This window comes from Rutidosis leptorrhynchoides, chromosome 2 (genome assembly GCF_046630445.1).
Source record: "Rutidosis leptorrhynchoides isolate AG116_Rl617_1_P2 chromosome 2, CSIRO_AGI_Rlap_v1, whole genome shotgun sequence".
NCBI lineage: Eukaryota > Viridiplantae > Streptophyta > Magnoliopsida > Asterales > Asteraceae > Rutidosis > Rutidosis leptorrhynchoides.
In genome coordinates this window covers 635,915,157-635,939,046 of record NC_092334.1, presented here as the reverse complement: position 1 = coordinate 635,939,046, position 23,890 = coordinate 635,915,157, and positions in this window count along the sequence as shown.

Below are 23,890 nucleotides of genomic sequence, written 5' to 3'. Positions count from 1 at the left end.
GATTGTCCCCGGCAGAGGCGCCAAAAATAACTTGATGTCAAAGCAGAGGTGTATATAAAATAGCTTATATTTTACAAGGAAATACTATTAAATATTGTACAATTTTACACAAGATATTTATTTATTTATAGAATGGATATACTTAAACCTTGCTACAACACTTATAGGCAGTGTACCTAATCGTACAGTAGTGTAGTTTTTAGTAAGTCCGGTTCGTTCCACAGGGAAAATCTTTAAACAAAGCTTAACGCTATATTAGTTTACTTTTATAAAAATACAAATATATATATAAGTAATATTATTATTATAAAGGGGGATTTTTACTGTTTAATGACCGGTTTGTCGATTTTAAAACTTTAGTCGCAGTTAAAACCAAATGTAAAAAAAAAAATTAAATAAAAATAAATACAAGACTTAATTTAAAGCGTAAAGTAAATAACGATAATGAAATTGCGATAAATAAAAGTGCGATAAAATAAACTTGCGATAATTAAAAGTACGATAATTAAAAGTACAATTAAATATAATAACAATAAAATAAAATGCGATAATTAGAAGTGCAATTAAATATAAAATAAAGGAAATTAAATATGAAATAAAAGAATTATGCTTATTTAAACTTCCGTAATCATGATGTTTGGCGTGTTGATTTTAGTTTTATGCTCATGGGTTAATTGTCCTTTGTCCTGGATTATTTAATATGTCCGTCTGGTTTTTGTCCATAACAGTCCATCAGTCATAAATATAAAGTGCGAGTGTCCTCGTCAAATTATTCTTATACCCGAAGTTAAATATTTCAACTAATTGGGGACTTAAACTGTAACAAGATTTTAATACTTTGTTTAATAATTACACCAGAATGTCGACTGAGTGTAACCCAAGGTTTTAATACTTTGTTATCAATTATACCAAGTGTCCTTGTACATAATTTCACCCCTGTTTTAATTATTCTAGTGGCTATTAATCCATTCCCGTGTCCGGTTAAATGAATGATTATTCGTACATATAAATACCCCGCCCATCGTGTCCGATCGAGTGTATATGGTAATTTATGGGTACGTCCAATTATGAATCTTTATATTAACATTAACAAACTATCATTTAGTTAAACAAATATAAAGCCCATTAATAGCCCATATCTAATTTCCACAAGTATCGTTCTTTTGTCCAAACCCCAATTATGGTACAAAGCCCAATTACCCAATTTTAGTAATTAGCCTAACATCATGATTACTTCGTTTTAAATAAGCATAATAATAACTTAGCTACGAGACATTAAATTAAAAAGGTTGAACATAACTTACAATGATTAAAAATAGCGTAGCGTTACACGGACAGAATTTCGACTTACACCCTTACAACATTCGCTAACATACCCTTATTATTAGGATTAAAATTAAAATTAAAATTAAAATATAAATTATAAATATAAATATTACGTATAGATAGATGGATGGATATATATTGATCTTAAAATTCGTCGAACTGCGTTGGCTTTTATAGGCATTTTCATTTTTTGGGGCTCCGCGAGTCGCGGTTCTTTTAGCCTTCGAACTCCGCAAGTCGCGGAGTTCGTTTTTACAGCTCATTCAGCCTTGGCTCTTTGTTTGCCGACGATTTTAAATAATAATATAATATATATATAATTTTTAAGAATTATTTATATATTATATTATATTCATGTGCATAGTTGACTTGTAATTTTTAGTCCGTTGCGTCGAGCGTTGAGAGTTGACTCTGGTCCTGGTTCCGGATTTTTGAACGTCCTTGCGTACAATTTAATATCTTGTACTTTGCGTTTTGAATCTTGTACTCTTGTAATTTTGAGACGTTTCTCATCAATAATTGGAACCTCTTTGATTGTCTTTTGTACTTTTGAGCTTTTTGGTCGTTTGCGTCTTCAATTCGTCGAATCTGTCTTTTGTCTTCACCTTTTATTATTTAAACGAATATCACTTGTAAATAGAACAATTGCAACTAAAATCTTGTCTTTCTTGAGGAATAATGCTATGAAATATTTGTTCGTTTTTAGCATTATCATAAATCATACAGAAGTCCCAATGTTACTATATAAGGAATATGAAGCGAATCAAAGAAAACTTTGGTAGGAACCACTTGAGTATACGCATTATGGTCTGTTAGAGGTAGGGAAAGAATAACCACTTAGCCCAGATACTGTACAAGAAGGGCATTGATTGCAGAATTGATAACCCGAAAATTTGTTATAGATACAAACACCCTGGATACTTAAGGAAAAAGTTCACAAATAGGAAAAACTTTGGACTTACTTACGATAGAGCAATCGTTATCTCAGCTATAGATCCTGATTATAGTTAGGGTACGTTTCATCACAACGTTTTGTTGTCTCGAAGTTGTTTAATACAAGAGCGATAGAAACCCTATATCTAAGAACCTTAGTGTTATGACTAATAAGCCATTAACAACCATGAGAGTTAAGTATTCTATAGGACAAGCAAATGGTAAGCTGGAAGAGATAGAGGAATAATTTATGGTAGTACCTTAAAATTTACAGGTGGGTCAATTGGAGATGACCTCATGTCAACAAAACTTGGAAGTTTTAAAGTAGTAGTTGGAAAGGATTAGTTACCTACGCACAAGCAGATGTTATTAGGGAAGATTGATAGAATTTTTCATGGCAGTATAATAAGATTTGGTTGGAATGAACCTTAAGATTAACCTAAACCCCATCAAGTTAGGAAGATTGATGTAATGGTTGGAATGAACCTTAAAATTAACATAATACTCATCAAGTTAGGAAGCTTCGATGAAATAGTTGGAACGGACCAGCTTTCAAGGATGAAAGCGAAAGTTATTTATAGTGAGAAGATTATTCGTATACCTCGCGAGAATGGTGAGCCAAAAGCCATCTGGGTTACTTCAACAACCCAAAATCCCACAATGGAAATGGGAAGGAATAACAATGGATTTCATCACGAATAACCGAAAACGGTAGGCGGCTATGACACTATCTGGGTTATCGTTGACCGCCTCAAATCTGCTTACTTTCTAGCCATGAACGAAACCGATGCAATGGATAAACTTGCACAACGATACATAAAGGAAATTGTATCCCGTCACTTTAGCAATTCAAATTCTATATTAAGGACTACCCAAGAATCTTATTTGGTACTCATTTTTACGCGACTCTAAATCCTAACTTATTTCGAGAGATTTCTTATTCGATGATAATCACACCATCATCCTTTTTACTTCGATATTAGTCATACCAGTTTAAAATTTCCAAAATCAATGGGTAGTTAATTCCCATCCTCATACTCTCCCTTTCGTATCTCACTTATAAGCAACAATTTTACACTTAAGCATTTTTGGTCAAAAGACTTATACCCTACTAATAGTCATCAACCACATTTAAATTCAATAGTTTTCATTACCTCGTAGCATTTTTGCTCAAATGTCACCCAAAATTTTCAAAAATCTTTTACTCGATTCCCATCAATCTTTTTCCAACTTGTAACCTCCGAGATATGAAAATTTTGTTTGCCAAAATTTTACTCACACCATTTTACTGTGCGATCCTTTCAAAGTTTTATAAAAATGAATTTATTTTATTGCCATTCGTGCAAATTTTAGAAACCGTATATGTTATATAAAATAAAGTAACTAATTACTTATTTTTAACTAGTACCTGTGAATTTTACTTTCACTTTTACAAATCAAATCTTTCATTCAAAAGATATTTCACTTTGAATGGTACGGGTTGTACATAACCCTAGTTTACTAAGAACTTCGCTTCTTTACTTACATTGTCGCCTTAAACGATTTCTATAAAATTTTCGTTGCTTGTTATATAAATTTTATCGTGTTATTCGTATCCAAGTCATCATGAAGACTGACAACCGTCGAAATTAAGAGATTCATGTGTGTGTGTGTGTATATGTGATGAAGGCACTAATTACCACGTCATGCAGAGCCTTCGGGCATCCACTAACACTTAAACCATTCAAAATTATTGCGTTACTCCAAGGATCTTATTTGCCACACCTGTTGGAACGATGCTCTTTCTTACATAACTCTAAGTCATGACTTATTCCAAGAGATTCTCATTTAGTGATATTAACACCATCAGTATTCTGATTTTAATATTAGTCATAACCTGTTTGGTATTTTGCAAAGTCAAGAAGCGATTAACTTCTCGTCCTCATGCTCTATCCTTCATACCTCACTTTTTAGCAACGGCTTCGCACGTGAACATTTTTGGCCCAAAGACTTATGTCCTGATAATTATCAAAACTACATTTAATCCATTAGTTTTCATTACCTAGTGACATGTCACCCGATGATTCAAACATTTTTCACTCGATCTTTTTCAGCTCGTAACCTCTAAAATACGAAAAACTATGTTTATCAAAATTTTTACACGTTGTTTATTTGTGCGGTCCTCACGAGATTTATGGATAAATGAAATTAATTAAATTTTTCTGTCACTTATGCGATTTATAAAATCATATATGTATGTATATAATTAAGTTAATAAATTTACCTTTACTTATTTTGGTTAGTACATACTAAGTCATACCTTCAAACTATTTAAAAATCGCTCCTTTATTGAGTTATTTAACTTAAGTCAAATAGTTTTGTGCAAAATGGTACACGTTGTACATACTTCTAAATTTACTAAGAACTTCGTTTCGTTTATGTTGTCACATCAAATGTTTAAAGGCTTTTCAAAACTTCCTTAGATGATTTTATTAAAGGTTTTAATATTAGTCTACACCATGTATGGATCACACTTCTTCTCGTCTTCCGTTTAGGGATGAAGCTTACCATTAAGATATTTGTTAAAAAATCTTGAGCCACTTTGGATGGCAGTTTTATAAAATTTGTTAGGAAGTCTTTGCGCTCATGAAATGTTCCTCTTAAAGTTAGACATGGCAAAAATGCGAACCGATAAATCAGTTTTCTGAGGTACACTCAGTGGTCACCCCATTGTAGGAAAGGCACTAGGTGGGTTTCTACTCTCAATATTTCACGGCTAATCGCAACACCCTCGTAAACATCATCTCTATGAATCAGTATATTGAGGTACAAAAAATCGTTTTTGAGATTCTTTTCACTTGGAGTAAATCATTCTTTATGACCAAGGGTTCACGTATCTTCTCATCCGTGCATCCCCTTAAGTATAAGGATAAAATTCAGAACAACCTGCTCGAAGAGTTCATCCTCGTTCAAAGATCACACCTTTCGTGCGATTTTTTTCGGAAATGTAATATAAATACTTTAAAAATCTATGAATCTTGTTATCCTCTTAGAAGGGACAACTTAAAACATCTATAACATTAATGTGGTTACTCTACACATTCCTTCCTTCGTTGGTTGCAACTACATGTTGCGCTAGTTAATGTTAACTCTAACTTCAACGTGTAACTGAAAGGATAAAGTTACATTATGAAACTGTGCTTTCATTCCATTCAAGGATAAGATCACATGCATCATGGAAAACTAGGTGATATCTTCCATTCTTCGTTCAGACCGCCCTGAAGACACTATAAATAATTATGGCTGGCATTGCATGTAAGTCTGATTGGTCACTTTCGGCTAAAATTTCAATCCATTAATCAAACAAACGTTGCTTAAATATCGGGTTCTTTATACCTATGGTCTCCTTCCAAAATTAAGGGATTAGTAAAATCCGTGGCTAACACTATCCAGACATCAAATCGCATGGTTATGATCACCATGTTTTTCATTCTACTTGTCAGCTTTGTATTGCGACATAAGCGCTCAATGTTTTAGATGAGTTTAGAAACATTCATGATGTATTTCATGCATCTAGCTTACGGAAGATGCCTGTATGGCTAAAAAAACATCATCTTTCCTTTTGTGGGAATATATTCGGATGACATATTCATGATAACAAGAAACGAAATCAATTTGTTGATCTCTTAGGACAAGAGACTTAATTAATGGCATATACCTATTCTTACTTTTATACGCCCAAGTACCTTTCAAGGTAAATAACTCACTTCTGAGCCCACGAGTCTCACGGAACTTTGATACGCTCCTTCTTATTCAAATGCAGTACCATTTGAAATGTCCCGTTCTTATTGATTAAAAACATTCCATATTAATTGATTTCGTTGCGAGGTTTTGACCTCTATATGAGACGTTTTTCAAAGACTGCATTCATTTTTAAAACAAACCATAACCTTTATTTCATAGATAAAGGTTTTAAAAAGCTTTACGTAGATTATCAAATAATGATAATCTAAAATATCCTGTTTACACACGACCATTACATAATGGTTTACAATACAAATATGTTACAACAAAATAAGTTTCTTGAATGCAGTTTTTTACACAATATCATACAAGCATGGACTCCAAATCTCGTCCTTATTTAAGTATGCGACAGCGGAAGCTCTTAATAATCACCTGAGAATAAACATGTTTAAAACGTCAACAAAAATGTTGGTGAGTTATAGGTTTAACCTATATATATCAAATCATAATAATAGACCACAAGATTTCATATTTCAATACACATCCCATACATAGAGATAAAAATCATTCATATGGTGAACACCTGGTAACCGACATTAACAAGATGCATATATAAGAATATCCCCATCATTCCGGGACACCCTTCGGATATGATATAAATTTCGAAGTACTAAAGCATCCGGTACTTTGGATGGGGTTTGTTAGGCCCAATAGATCTATCTTTAGGATTCGCGTCAATTAGGGTGTCTGTTCCCTAATTCTTAGATTACCAGACTTTAATAAAAAGGGGCATATTCGATTTCGATAATTCAACCATAGAATGTAGTTTCACGTACTTGTGTCTATTTTGTAAATCATTTATAAAACCTGCATGTATTCTCATCCCAAAAATATTAGATTTTAAAAGTGGGACTATAACTCACTTTCACAGATTTTTACTTCGTCGGGAAGTAAGACTTGACCACTGGTCGATTCACGAACCTATAACAAATATGTACATATATATCAAAGTATGTTCAAAATATATTTGCAACACTTTTAATACATTTTGATGTTTTAAGTTTATTAAGTCAGCTGTCCTCGTTAGTAACCTACAACTAGTTGTCCACAGTTAGATGTACAGAAATAAATTGATAAATATTATCTTGAATCAATCCACGACCCAGTGTATACGTATCTCAGTATTGATCACAACTCAAACTATATATATTTTGGAATCAACCTCAACCCTGTATAGCTAACTCTAACATTCACATATAGAGTGTCTATGGTTGTTCCGAAATATATATAGATGTGTCGACATGATAGGTCGAAACATTGTATACGTGTCTATGGTATCTCAAGATTACATAATATATAATACAAGTTGATTAAGTTATGGTTGGAATAGATTTGTTACCAATTTTCACGTAGCTAAAATGAGAAAAATTATCCAATCTTGTTTAACCCATAACTTCTTCATTTTTAATCCGTTTTGAGTGAATCAAATTGCTATGGTTTCATATTGAACTATATTTTATGAATCTAAATAGAAAAAGTATAGGTTTATAGTCAGAAAAATAAGTTACAAGTCGTTTTTGTAAAGGTAGTCATTTCAGTCGAAAGAACGACGTCTAGATGACCATTTTAGAAAACATACTTCCACTTTGAGTTTAACCATAATTTTTGGATATAGTTTCATGTTCATAATAAAAATAATTTTCTCAGAATAACAACTTTTAAATCAAAGTTTATCATAGTTTTTAATTAACTAACCCAAAACAGCCCGCGGTGTTACTACGACGGCGTCAATCTGGTTTTACGGTGTTTTTCGTGTTTCCAGGTTTTAAATCATTAAGTTAGCATATCATATAGATATAGAAAATGTGTTTAGTTGATTTTAAAAGTCAAGTTAGAAGGATTAACTTTTGTTTGCGAACAAGTTTAGAATTAACTAAACTATGTTCTAGTGATTACAAGTTTAAACCTTCGAATAAGATAGCTTTATATGTATGAATCGAATGATGTTATGAACATCATTACTACCTTAAGTTCCTTGGATAAACCTACTGGAAAAGAGAAAAATGGATCTAGCTTCAACGGATCCTTGGATGGCTCGAAGTTCTTGAAGCAGAATCATGACACGAAAACAAGTTCAAGTAAGATCATCACTTGAAATAAGATTGTTATAGTTATAGAAATTGAACCAAAGTTTGAATATGATTATTACCTTGTATTAGAATGATAACCTACTGTAAGAAACAAAGATTTCTTGAGGTTGGATGATCACCTTACAAGATTGGAAGTGAGCTAGCAAACTTGAAAGTATTCTTGATTTTATGTAACTAGAACTTGTAGAATATATGAAGAACACTTAGAACTTGAAGTTAGAACTTGAGAGAGATCAATTAGATGAAGAAAATTGAATAATGAAAGTGTTTGTAGGTGTTTTTGGTCGTTGGTGTATGGATTAGATATAAAAGATATGTAATTTTGTTTTCATGTAAATAAGTCATGAATGATTACTCATATTTTTGTAATTTTATGAGATATTTCATGCTAGTTGCCAAATGATGGTTCCCACATGTGTTAGGTGACTCACATGGGCTGCTAAGAGCTGATCATTGGAGTGTATATATGTCATAACCCGTCCTTAACCATAAGAACAAGTTAGATAACGTATGATTTCATTGCGAGGTATTGAACTCTATATGCGACATTTTTAAAAGAACAACTGCATTTATTTTACATTACAAACCATAACTCTTATGATAATACAAGCTTTAGACAATATAAAGATGATTATCGTTTAGCGATAATCTTAGACTTACAAACTTTACATGTGATGATAACAATACGATTTCTAGCATATTTTACATTACAACTCCTCGGATATGCAGTTTTGTTTTTGACACAAATATGCATACACAAGATCTTGCTTAAATTCAACATGTTGCAGCGGAAGCTTTTAGTTATCACCTGAGAATAGACATGTTTAAAACGTCAACATAAAGTTGGTGAGATATAGGTTTAATGCCGGCAGCGATATAAATATAGACCACAAGATTTCATATGTAAACATTTTAATAAAAATATTCTAAGTGGTTGAGCACTTGGTAACCATACTTAACATTTAATCACGTCGCATATTCCCTTTATTATGAAATCTTACTACACTGTACCAAGTGTAGTCACGAAACAAAGTACTGTGCAACCGTTGAATACTGGTCGTCCAGTCCGGTTGGGGTTGTCAAGCCCAATAGATCTATCAACAGGATTCGCGTTTACAATACCGCTGTAAATAGTAGTTACCAAGCTACAGGGAAGTATGCCAGTGGTACAACTCAACGTAGAATATATTTTTCAGTTACTTGTGTCCATAACGTAAAACATAAAATACTTGTATTCTCATCCCGAAATACTTAGAGTTTAAAAGTGGGACTATATACTCACTTTTTCCTTGAAGATATATATATTTTGACTTGGTCTCCGGTTGATATCACAAACCTATCCATATATAATATATCAATATATTTTCATTTTAAACAATCGTCACATATATATACTTATAATACTTTTAATGTCTTCTTAGTCCGTAGTTAGCAATTCAATTTTAATGGTTCATATTTAGGTGTTTAATAAATAAATAAAACCCCCATCGAAATAAATAAAACCCCCATCGTATTCGTATTGGTCGGGATTAATCTTGACCCATGGTACCTATATTGTCTAGAAGACGTATTGCGTACAATCATGGGATCTTATGATTAATCTTCTCGTATTGTTTACGGGTGATCCTGAAATATATAAAATTAAATTATGAGTACATATATATAAAATATCATGTTATTTTAAAAAGATGTGATTTATTTAATTTTTCTCCAATTATTTTCATGGCTAAACTAGTTTTGGATATCCGATTTTGTTTTGGTCATAGTTTCTTCGTTACAACTCCGTTTTCGTTGGTTCAACTTGCCACTTCCTTGGATCGAGTCCTTCTTTAAGAATATGAACTGCAAATACCTTAGTTTGTATTCGAAATCACAGGTCATAGGTCAAATTTTGGTGAAACTTATGAAGTTAATCATTTTCCCTTATGCAAACAACATTAAATGATTATTTTTCTAAAAATACTTATACTTTGAGTTAAATCATGAAATTTTTATGTGTTATCATATTCATAGTAAATATCATTTTTCCAGAAAATAAACCTTCAATTCAAGGTTCAAAATAGTTTTTAATTATCCAACCCAAAACAGCCCCCGGTTGCACTCCGACGTCGTAAATTCAGTTTTTAAGGTGTTCTTTGAAAAACCAAGTTATACCTTGTTAAGTTAGCATATCCTTATGATATATTACAGGTCTTGAAGTATTTTAAAAGTTAAGTTAGAAGGATCTATTTAGTTTGCAAACAAGTTTGAAATCATTCAAACTATATTCTTGTTGTTAAAATTGTATACCATAAAATAAGATAACTATATATATATGAATCGAATAAGGTTATGAACAAAGTTACTACCTCAAGTTACTTGGACAAGATTGCTGTAAAAGAGGAGTAAGAACCTAGAACCAAAAGAGTGGTGGAGTTGGATGAAAGATTGGAAGTAAACTTGTGTTCTTGGAAGGATTCTTGAAGTGTTTTTGTAAGGGTTTTCTTATGGTGATTAAGTGATGTTTTTGAAGCTAGATCTTCATGGTTGTGGGCTGAGATGGTTAAGGGTTTTAAGGCTCTTGAAAGTGTATTCCTAACTAGCAAAATGATGTAGCAAAATTGAAAATGGATGGAGTATATATGGTGGTGATGGTGGCGTGAATGATGAAGATCATGGACAAAATTTATGTTGTAATTTTGTGTAATTAGTCATACTATCATACAAAAGTAATTACCTTATACTTAAGGCATGAACAAGAGAGTTACCTTATACATAAGGCATGAACAAGGGCTGGTTGGTGGTGATTTGATGTGTATATACCAATAGTAAATACGTATAGAAGCTAGGTATGATACGAGTACATATACTCTAAATATACGTATAGAAATCTTGTGAAAACGGAATGAGGATTCAAATATAATTATCTTTTGTGAATATACTTATATTGTTTTATGTATTTAAGTCCTTAAAAAGTGATTAAATACATTACATATACGATATATGTATAAACATTATAGGTTATAAGTATTTATATCAAAGAACGTTACGTATGGTTATTGTTTTGAAAACTTAAGTTAGTAGTTTCAAAATATACTTATAACTTATTGTTATTAATACAAAATGAGGTATTACAACATTCTTAGATCATGTTAAATATGTATTTATACATATATATACACAAACATATAATTATCATATGTTATATAGTTCGTGATATCATCGGTCAACTAGACGGTCAAACGTTGTGTAAAACTCTTTTTAAAAACATAAGTCTCAGCAATTTGGATTGCTTATCATGTTGGTAAGGTTTAATTTATGTAAATATTAATCTTATAAGTATAGATCGATCGAAAAAGTCCGGGTCATTACAGTACCTACCCGTTAAATAAATTTCGTCCCGAAATTTTAAAATCGTACCTATTTTGCGTTATCGGGAAACAAATGCGGGTACTTTTATTTCATTTGATCCTCTCGCTCCCAAGTAAACTCGGGACCTCTTCGTGCATTCCAACGAACTTTAACGATCGGTATGTTGCTCTGCTTGAGCCGTTTAACTTCACGGTCCATGATCTCGACTGGTTCTTCTATGAATTGTAGTTTCTCGTCAACTTGAATTTCTTCAAGAGGAATGGTGAGGTCTTCCTTTGCTAGACACTTTTTAAGGTTCGAGATGTGAAATGTATTATGTACTCCGGCGAGTTGTTGCGGTAACTCGAGTCGATAAGCTACCGGTCCGATGCGTTCAATAATCTTGAACGGGCCTACATACCTTGGGTTTAGTTTACCCCTTTTTCCAAAACATATTACACCTTTCCAAGGTGACACCTTTAGCATAACCATGTCACCGATCTGAAACTCTAATGGTTTCCTTCGGACATCAGCGTAGCTCTTTTGGCGACTACGGGCCGTTCTCAATCTCTCCTTGATTTGTACTATCTTTTCAGTAGTTTCATGTATGATCTCGGGACCAGTTAATTGTCGATCTCCTACTTCATTCCAACAGATAGGAGATCTACACTTCCTTCCATACAGTGCTTCGAATGGTGCAGCTTTAATGCTCGCATGATAACTATTATTATACGAGAATTCTGCTAACGGTAAATACTTATCCCATCCGTTTCCAAAATCGATCACACATGCCCTGAGCATGTCTTCAAGAGTCTGAATTGTTCTTTCACTCTGCCCGTCAGTTTGCGGATGATATGCGGTGCTCATATCCAAACGAGTTCCTAGGGCCTCTTGTAGTGATTGCCAGAACTTTGATGTAAATCTACTATCACGATCGGATATAATGGAAATAGGTATTCCATGCCTTGAAACAATTTCCTTTATATACAATCGTAATAGTTTCTCCATTCTATCCGTTTCCTTTATAGGCAAGAAATGTGCAGACTTGGTGAGACGATCAACAATCACCCAAATGGTGTCGTATCCCCAGGCAGTCTTTGGTAACTTCGTGATGAAATCCATGGTAATACCGTCCCATTTCCATTCTGGGATTTCTGGTTGTTGAAGTAACCCTGACGGCTTTTGGTGTTCTGCTTTGACTTTGGAACAAGTTAAACACTCCCCAACATATGTTGCAACGTCTGTCTTTAAATTAGGCCACCAATAATGTGTCTTAAGATCTTGGTACATCTTTCCAACTCCAGGATGTATCGAGTATCTTGTCTTATGTGCCTCGTTCAATATCAACTTCCTTAATCCACCCAACTTCGGTACCCAAATACGATTTGGAAAATATCGAGTTCCATCTTCCCGTATAATGAGTTGCTTCTCATACTTCTTGATTATTTCATTTCCTATATTTTCTTTAGTAAGTGCTTCTCGTTGAGCCTCTTTGATTTGTGAGTTGAGATTCATGCGAATTTTTATGTTCATCGCTCGTACTCGAATTGGTTCTCGTTCCTTTCTGCTTAGTGCGTCAGCCACCACATTCGCTTTCCCGGGATGATAACGAATTTCACAATCATAGTCGTTTATTAACTCGACCCACCTACGTTGCCTCATGTTCAGCTGTTTCTGATCAAAAATATGTTGAAGGCTTTTATGATCAGTAAACACAGTGCATTTAACTCCATACAAGTAGTGTCTCCATATCTTTAATGCAAACACGACTGCTCCCAGTTCTAGATCATGCGTCGTATAATTCCGCTCGTGAATCTTCAATTGTCGGGATGCGTATGCAATAACTTTCTTCCGTTGCATAAGAACGCAACCAAAACCTTGTCGCGAAGCGTCACAATATATTTCAAAATCATCGTTCCCTTCTGGTAAAGATAAAATAAGCGTCGTAGTCAACTTCTTTTTCAGTAATTGAAATGCACTCTCCTGCTCAGAGGTCCATTCATATTTCTTCCCTTTTTGCGTTAACGCTGTCAACGGCTTAGCTATTCGGGAAAAATCTTGAATAAACCTTCTATAATAACCGGCTAAACCCAAAAATTGGCGTATCTGCATTGGTGTCTTAGGAGTCTCCCATTTTTCAATGGCTTCAATTTTTGCTGGATCAACCTGAATTCCTTTGCTACTAACAACGTGGCCAACAAATTGCACTTCTTTCAACCAGAAAGCACATTTAGAAAATTTAGCATATAGCTGTTCTTTTCTCAACAACTCTAATATCAACCTTAAATGCTGCTCATGTTCTTGCTCACTCTTGGAATAGATAAGAATATCATCAATGAAAACGATAACAAACTTATCTAAATACGGACTACAAACTCGATTCATGAGGTCCATGAATACAGCTGGCGCATTTGTCAACCCAAACGGCATGACCAAAAATTCGTAATGACCATAACGTGTCCGAAAAGCAGTTTTCGGAATGTCCTCTTCTTTGACACGTAATTGATGATAGCCCGACCTTAGGTCAATTTTCGAGTACACACATGATCCTTGCAGTTGATCAAATAAGTCGTCAATTCTCGGTAGTGGATACCGATTCTTGATAGTTAACTTATTTAATTCACGATAATCTATACACATCCTAAAAGATCCATCTTTCTTTTTAACAAATAGAATCGGAGCTCCCCACGGTGAAGTACTTGGTCGTATGAATCCACGATCCAGTAATTCTTTTAACTGACTCTGAAATTCTTTTAACTCGGACGGTGCAAGTCTATATGGAGCACGGGCAACTGGTGCAGCTCCTGGTACTAAATCTATTTGAAATTCTACAGATCTAAATGGAGGTAATCCCGGCAACTCTTCCGGAAAAACTTCAGGAAAATCTCTTGCCACAGGCACGTCGTTGATGCACTTCTCTTTTTCTTTCTTTTCAACTTTATTAACATGTGCTAGAATAGCATAACATCCCTTTTCTAAACACTTCTTGGCTTTCAAACAGCTAATGAGTTTTAGCTTTGAGTTACCCTTCTCTCCATAAATCATCACCGGCATTTTATCCTTACAAGGAATGCGAATTGCCTTCTTGGCACACACAACTTCAGCTCCTACTTTGGACATCCAGTCCATGCCGACTATTACATCAAAACTTCCTAATTCTACGGGTACCAAGTCAATTTTAACATTTCACCAGCTAAATTTATTTTACAATCACGACAAATTTTATCGGCTTTAATTAGTTTACCATTAGCTAACTCAATCATGTACTTAGCATCTAGAGGTAATGATGAACAATTCAATTTAGTGTAAAAATTTCTACACACGTAACTTCTATCGGCACCAGTATCAAATATAATAGATGCTGATAAGTTATTAATGGTAAACGTACCCGTAACAAGCTCCGGGTCTTCACATGCCTCTCTAGCATTAATAATAAATGCTCTCCCACGTGCAAGTCCGATATTCTTCTCTGGATTCGGGCACTGGCTCTTATAGTGACCTTGTTTTCCACACCCATAACAAGTAATGGTAGCCAAAGCAGTTCTATTTGCATTGGTGGCAGGAGTCTTGGTACCATTTGTATTTGTAACGAGAGCCCTACAATCTTCAGCAAGATGACCCTTTCGATTACATTTGTTGCATACCACATTACAGTAGCCAGAGTGATGTTTGTAGCATCGGTTACATAAAGGATTTTGTCCTTTGTAACCAAAGCTTAAACCACTACCCGCACCTTGCGTGATTTCTTGTTTCTTAAAAGATTGTTGTTGGTTACCTCGATCATAATTTCCATTCCACTTTCTTTTGTTACCTGATACCTTCACATCAGTATTGGATACTTTCTTATCCATGATGACCTGATCCATTAGCTCGTTTGCCATGGTTACAGCTTCATGAATTGTCTTAGGTTTCGATGCTGTAACATTTGCCTTGACCTTTTTGGGCAAACCATCTTTGTACATTTCAATCTTCCGTTCTTCGGTTGGAACCAATTCAGGACATAGCAAAACTAATTCCATGAATCACTGATTGTAGTTGGTGATTTCAGTACCAACAACCTTCATGCTTCGTAATTCATCTTCCAGCTTCCTAACCTCGTTCCTTGGACAATACTCGTTGATTAACATTATTTTGAATTCTTCCCATGGAGTATCATAAGCTACATCTCCTCCTACAGCCTTCACATAATTTTTCCACCACGTGAGTGCACTATCTTGTAAAGTGCACGATGCATACTTGGTCATGTCCTTTTCAACACAACCACTGATTTTAAACACAGTCTCCATCTTTTCTATCCACCGGGTTAAACCGATCGGTCCTTCTGTTCCACTGAATGATGAGGGCTTGCAAGCTTGAAAAGTTTTGTAGGTGCATCCTACACGAGGATTTGGGTTAACTGCAGCAGCTCTTGCAGCCTAGACCCATAACATTCTGTCGTTCACTCGCTGGTTGATGAATTCCTCGACTTCTTGTTCCGTCATTCGATTCAATCGCGCCATATTGTTCTATAAGAATGAAAAGAAAATAATTATTCACATGGAATATTATAGATGTAGTGTATATTTACAGTACATTATAGCTTATTAATAATATGAACCAGGTATTATTATAAAAGCCTTTTCTTCTTATTAGCGTTTTATAATTATATCTAGGGTAGTACCTACCCGTTAATGTCCATACTTAATAGCTTAGTACAGAACCAATTACTACCATCTAAATAATACTTAACCATGGAAAATTATTGCATTTCATACTTCACTATTTTACATAGGCTTATCTTACATCGAACATTAAGCAAACCACACTAATAATATTATACAAAACATTATATGATCCCATAGTTTAATACGGCAGCGCATCGTTTGGTCTATTTTCTAGGACGTTTAGGTTCAAAGAATCGCTTAACGCTTATCCTGGCTGTCTGCCTATATTTTAGCGGTGTCTCCCTATATTTTGGCTGAGGGGCCGAAGAACTAGATGCCGGGATAGAACGAATAGGGATAGCGGGAATAGGGGTGGTAGTGTCTAGTGGAGTTGGTGCTACATCATCCTCGCTAAACTCGGGATTTGGATTTTCTAATTCATTAGCCTTTCGTTTCTTTCCTCGTTCAAACTTGTCTTCCGTAATTTCCTGTATATCTTCCTCCTCGGGTTCACTTTCCTCCTCGGGTTCACTTTCCTCCTCGGGTTCACTTTCCGGGTTCTCTATAGTTGGTTCATCCGGAATTTGTGAGTCTTCCCCAAAGATATTATTTTCGTCATCGGATAGGTTAATGACTGGAACACCATCTGAAGATTCTGGTTCGGAGTCGCTGAATGTGATAATAAGTTTTGAGCCCGACATCTATCACACAACAACTAACCCATTAGTACTACATAATATTTACATATAAATTTTAACCAACAATGATAAGCAATGGTTTTTAAATCAGACCCGGTCAAATTCCAGACTTACTAATGTATCCTAACGACTTATCAGTTAGACACACTAATGCAAACCTGGTTCGCTAAGACCACCGCTCTGATACCACATGTCATAATCCGTCCTTAACCATAAGAACAAGTTAGATAAAGTATGATTTCATTGCGAGGTATTGACCTCTATATGCGACATTTTTAAAAGAACAACTGCATTTATTTTACATTACAAACCATAACTCTTATGATAATACAAGCTTTAGACAATATAAAGATGATTATCGTTTAGCGATAATCTTAGACTTACAAACTTTACATGTGATGATAACAATACGATTTCTAGCATATTTTACATTACAACTCCTCGGATATGCAGTTTTGTTTTTGACACAAATATGCATACACAAGATCTTGCTTAAATTCAACATGTTGCAGCGGAAGCTTTTAGTTATCACCTGAGAATAGACATGTTTAAAACGTCAACATAAAGTTGGTGAGATATAGGTTTAATGCCGGAAGCGATATAAATATAGACCACAAGATTTCATATGTAAACATTTTAATAAAAATATTTTAAGTGGTTGAGCACTTGGTAACCATACTTAACATTTAATCACGTCACATATTCCCTTTATTATGAAATCTTACTACACTGTACCAAGTGTAGTCACGAAACGAAGTACTGTGCAACCGTTGAATACTGGTCGTCCAGTCCGGTTGGGGTTGTCAAGCCCAATAGATCTATCAACAGGATTTGCATTTACAATACCGCTGTAAATAGTAGTTACCAAGCTACAGGGAAGTATGCCAGTGGTACAACTCAACGTAGAATATATTTTTCAGTTACTTGTGTCCATAACGTAAAACATAAAATACATGTATTCTCATCCCGAAATACTTAGAGTTTAAAAGTGGGACTATATACTCACTTTTGCCTTGAAGATATATATATTTTGACTTGGTCTCCGGTTGATATCACGAACCTATCCATATATAATATACCAATATATTTTCATTTTAAACAATCGTCACATATATATACTTATAATACTTTTAATGTCTTCTTAGTCCGTAGTTAGCAATTCAATTTTAATGGTTCATATTTAGGTGTTTAATAAATAAATAAAACCCCCATCGAAATAAATAAAACCCCCATCGTATTCGTATTGGTCGGGATTAATCTTGACCCATGGTACCTATATTGTCTAGAAGACGTATTGCGTACAATCATGGGATCTTATGATTAATCTTCTCGTATTGTTTACGGGTGATCCTGAAATATATAAAATTAAATTATGAGTACATATATATAAAATATCATGTTATTTTAAAAAGATGTGATTTATTTAATTTTTCTCCAATTATTTTCGTGGCTAAACTAGTTTTGGATATCCGATTTTGTTTTGGTCATAGTTTCTTCGTTACAACTCCGTTTTCGTTGGTTCAACTTGCCATTTCCTTGGATCGAGTCCTTCTTTAAGAATATGAACTGCAAATACCTTAGTTTGTATTCGAAATCACAGGTCATAGGTCAAATTTTGGTGAAACTTATGAAGTTAATCATTTTCCCTTATGCAAACAACATTAAATGATTATTTTTCTAAAAATACTTATACTTTGAGTTAAATCATGAAATTTTTATGTGTTATCATATTCATAGTAAATATCATTTTTCCAGAAAATAAACCTTCAATTCAAGGTTCAAAATAGTTTTTAATTATCCAACCCAAAACAGCCCCCGGTTGCACTCCGACGTCGTAAATTCAGTTTTTAAGGTGTTCTTTGAAAAACCAAGTTATACCTTGTTAAGTTAGCATATCCTTATGATATATTACAGGTCTTGAAGTATTTTAAAAGTTAAGTTAGAAGGATCTATTTAGTTTGCAAACAAGTTTGAAATCATTCAAACTATGTTCTTGTTGTTAAAATTGTATACCATAAAATAAGATAACTATATATATATGAATCGAATAAGGTTATGAACAAAGTTACTACCTCAAGTTACTTGGACAAGATTGCTGTAAAAGAGGAGTAAGAACCTAGAATCAAAAGAGTGGTGGAGTTGGATGAAAGATTGGAAGTAAACTTGTGTTCTTGGAAGGATTCTTGAAGTGTTTTTGTAAGGGTTTTCTTATGGTGATTAAGTGATGTTTTTGAAGCTAGATCTTCATGGTTGTGGGCTGAGATGGTTAAGGGTTTTAAGGCTCTTGAAAGTGTATTCCTAACTAGCAAAATGATGTAGCAAAATTGAAAATGGATGGAGTATATATGGTGGTGATGGTGGCGTGAATGATGAAGATCATGGACAAAATTTATGTTGTAATTTTGTGTAATTAGTCATACTATCATACAAAAGTAATTACCTTATACTTAAGGCATGAACAAGAGAGTTACCTTATACATAAGGCATGAACAAGGGCTGGTTGGTGGTGATTTGATGTGTATATACCAATAGTAAATACGTATAGAAGCTAGGTATGATACGAGTACATATACTCTAAATATACGTATAGAAATCTTGTGAAAACGGAATGAGGATTCAAATATAATTATCTTTTGTGAATATACTTATATTGTTTTATGTATTTAAGTCCTTAAAAAGTTATTAAATACATTACATATACGATATATGTATAAACATTATAGGTTATAAGTATTTATATCAAAGAACGTTACGTATGGTTATTGTTTTGAAAACTTAAGTTAGTAGTTTCAAAATATACTTATAACTTATTGTTATTAATACAAAATGAGGTATTACAACATTCTTAGATCATGTTAAATATGTATTTATACATATATATACACAAACATATAATTATCATATGTTATATAGTTCGTGATATCATCGGTCAACTAGACGGTCAAACGTTGTGTAAAACTGTTTTTAAAAACATAAGTCTCAACAATTTGGATTGCTTATCATGTTGGTAAGGTTTAATTTATGTAAATATTAATCTTATAAGTATAGATCGATCGAAAAAGTCCGGGTCATTACAATATACCAATAGTACATACATCTAAAAGCTGTGTATTGTACGAGTACGAATACGGGTGCATACGAGTAGAATTGTTGATGAAACTGAACGAGGATGTAATTGTAAGCATTTTTGTTAAGTAGAAGTGTTTTGATAAGTGTATTTAAGTCTTTCAAAAGTGTATAAATACATATTAAAACACTACATGTATATACATTTTAACTGAGTCGTTAAGTCATCGTTAGTCGTTACATGTAAGTGTTGTTTTGAAACCTTTAGGTTAACGATCTTGTTAAATGTTGTTAACCCAATGTTTATAATATCAAATAAGATTTTAAATTATTATATTATCATGATATTATCATGTATGAATATCTCTTAATATGATATATATACATTAAATGTCTTTACAACGATAATCGTTACATATATGTCTCGTTTAAAAATCATTAAGTTAGTAGTCTTGTTTTTACATATGTAGTTCATTGTTAATATACTTAATGATATGTTTACTTATCATAGTATCATGTTAACTATATATATATCCATATATATGTCATCATATAGTTTTTACAAGTTTTAACGTTCGTGAATCACCGGTCAACTTGGGTGGTCAATTGTCTATATGAAACATATTTCAATTAATCAAGTCTTAACAAGTTTGATTGCTTAACATGTTGGAAACATTTAATTATGTAAATATCAATCTCAATTAATATATATAAACATGGAAAAGTTCGGGTCACTACAGTACCTACCCGTTAAATAAATTTCGTCCCGAAATTTTAAGCTGTTGAAGGTGTTGACGAATCTTCTGGAAATAGATGCGGGTATTTCTTCTTCATCTAATCTTCACGCTCCCAGGTGAACTCGGGTCCTCTACGAGCATTCCATCGAATCTTAACAATTGGTATCTTGTTTTGCTTAAGTCTTTTAACCTCACGATCCATTATTTCGACGGGTTCTTCGATGAATTGAAGTTTTTCTTTGATTTGGATTTCATCTAACGGAATAGTGAGATCTTCTTTAGCAAAATATTTCTTCAAATTTGAGACGTGGAAAGTGTTATGTACAGCCGCGAGTTGTTGAGGTAACTCAAGTCGGTAAGCTACTGGTCCGACACGATCAATAATCTTGAATGGTCCAATATACCTTGGATTTAATTTCCCTCGTTTACCAAATCGAACAACGCCTTTCCAAGGTGCAAATTTAAGCATGACCATCTCTCCAATTTCAAATTCTATATCTTTTCTTTTAATGTCAGCGTAGCTCTTTTGTCGACTTTGGGTGGTTTTCAACCGTTGTTGAATTTGGATGATCTTCTCGGTAGTTTCTTGTATAATCTCCGGACCCGTAATCTGTCTATCCCCCACTTCACTCCAACAAATCGGAGACCTGCACTTTCTACCATAAAGTGCTTCAAACGGCGCCATCTCAATGCTTGAATGGTAGCTGTTGTTGTAGGAAAATTCTGCTAACGGTAGGTGTCGATCCCAACTGTTTCCGAAATCAATAACACATGCTCGTAGCATGTCTCCAGGCATTTGTATCGTCCTTTCGCTCTGCCCATCAGTTTGTGGATGATAGGCAGTACTCATGTCTAGACGAGTTCCTAATGCTTGCTGTAATGTCTGCCAGAATCTTGAAATAAATCTGCCATCCCTATCAGAGATAATAGAGATTGGTATTCCATGTCTGGAGACGACTTCCTTCAAATACAGTCGTGCTAACTTCTCCATCTTGTCATCTTCTCTTATTGGCAGGAAGTGTGCTGATTTGGTGAGACGATCAACTATTACCCAAATAGTATCAAAACCACTTGCAGTCCTTGGCAATTTAGTGATGAAATCCATGGTAATGTTTTCCCATTTCCATTCCGGGATTTCGGGTTGTTGAAGTAGACCTGATGGTTTCTGATGCTCAGCTTTGACCTTAGAACACGTCAAACATTCTCCTACGTATTTAGCAACATCGGCTTTCATACCCGGCCACCAAAAATGTTTCTTGAGATCCTTGTACATCTTCCCCGTTCCAGGATGTATTGAGTATCTGGTTTTATGAGCTTCTCTAAGTACCATTTCTCTCATATCTCCAAATTTTGGTACCCAAATCCTTTCTGCCCTATACCGGGTTCCGTCTTCCCGAATATTAAGATGCTTCTCCGATCCTTTGGGTATTTCATCCTTTAAATTTCCCTTTTTTAAAACTTCTTGTTGCGCCTCCTTTATTTGAGTAGTAAGGTTATTATGAATCATTATATTCATAGATTTTACTCGAATGGGTTCTCTATCCTTCCTGCTCAAGGCATCGGCTACCACATTTGCCTTCCCCGGGTGGTAACGAATCTCAAAGTCGTAATCACTCAACAATTCAATCCACCTACGCTGCCTCATATTCAGTTGTTTCTGATTAAATATGTGTTGAAGACTTTTGTGGTCGGTATATATAATACTTTTGACCCCATATAAGTAATGCCTCCAAGTCTTTAATGCAAAAACAACCGCGCCTAATTCCAAATCATGTGTTGTATAATTTTGTTCGTGAATCTTCAATTGTCTAGACGCATAAGCAATCACCTTCGTTCGTTGCATTAATACACAACCGAGACCTTGCTTTGATGCGTCACAATAAATCACAAAATCATCATTCCCTTCAGGCAATGACAATATAGGTACCATAGTTAACTTTTTCTTCAATAACTGAAACGCTTTCTCTTGTTCATCATTCCATTCAAATTTCTTCCCTTTATGCGTTAATGCAGTCAAGGGTTTTGCTATTCTAGAAAAGTCTTGGATGAACCTTCTGTAGTAACCAGCTAGTCCTAAAAACTGGCGTATGTGTTTCGGAGTTTTCGGGGTTTCTCACTTTTCAACAGTTTCTATCTTTGCCGGATCCACCTTAATACCTTCTTTGTTCACTATGTGACCGAGGAATTGAACTTCTTCCAACCAAAATGCACACTTTGAAAACTTAGCGTACAATTCTTCCTTCCTCAATACTTCTAACACCTTTCTCAAATGTTCACCGTGTTCTTGGTCATTCTTTGAGTAAATAAGTATGTCATCAATGAAAACAATGACAAACTTGTCAAGGTATGGTCCACACACTCGGTTCATAAGGTCCATGAATACAGCTGGTGCATTAGGTAAACCAAACGGCATGACCATAAACTCGTAATGACCGTAACGTGTTCTGAAAGCAGTCTTTGGAATATCATCTTCTTTCACCCGCATTTGATGATACCAGGAACGTAAGTCAATCTTTGAATAAACAGACGAGCCTTGTAGTTGATCAAATAAGTCGTCGATTCTCAGTAGTGGGTAGCGGTTCTTGATGGTAAGTTTGTTCAACTCTCGGTAGTCGATACACAACCTGAATGTACCATCTTTCTTCTTGACAAACAAAACAGGAGCTCCCCACGGTGATGTGCTTGGTCGAATGAAACCACGCTCTAAAAGTTCTTGTAATTGGCTTTGCAGTTCTTTCATCTCGCTGGGTGCGAGTCTGTAAGGAGCACGAGCTATTGGTGCAGCTCCTGGTACAAGATCTATTTGAAATTCAACGGATCGATGTGGGGGTAATCTCGGTAATTCTTTCGGAAATACATCGGGAAATTCTTTTGCAATGAGAACATCATTGATGCTCTTTTCTTTAGTTTGTACTTTCTCGACGTGTTCTAGAACAGCATAGTAACTTTTTCTTATTAGTTTTTGTGCCTTTAAATTACTAATAAGATGTAGCTTCGTGTTGCCCTTTTCTCCGTACACCATTAAGGGTTTTCCTTTTTCTCGTATAATGCGAATTGCATTTTTGTAACAAACGATCTCTGCTTTCACTTCTTTCAACCAGTCCATACCGATTATCACATCAAAACTCCCTAACTCTACTGGTATCAAATCAATCTTAAATGTTTCGCTAACCAGTTTAATTTCTCGATTCCGACATATATTATCTGCTGAAATTAATTTACCATTTGCTAATTCGAGTAAAAATTTACTATCCAAAGGCGTCAATGGACAACTTAATTTAGCA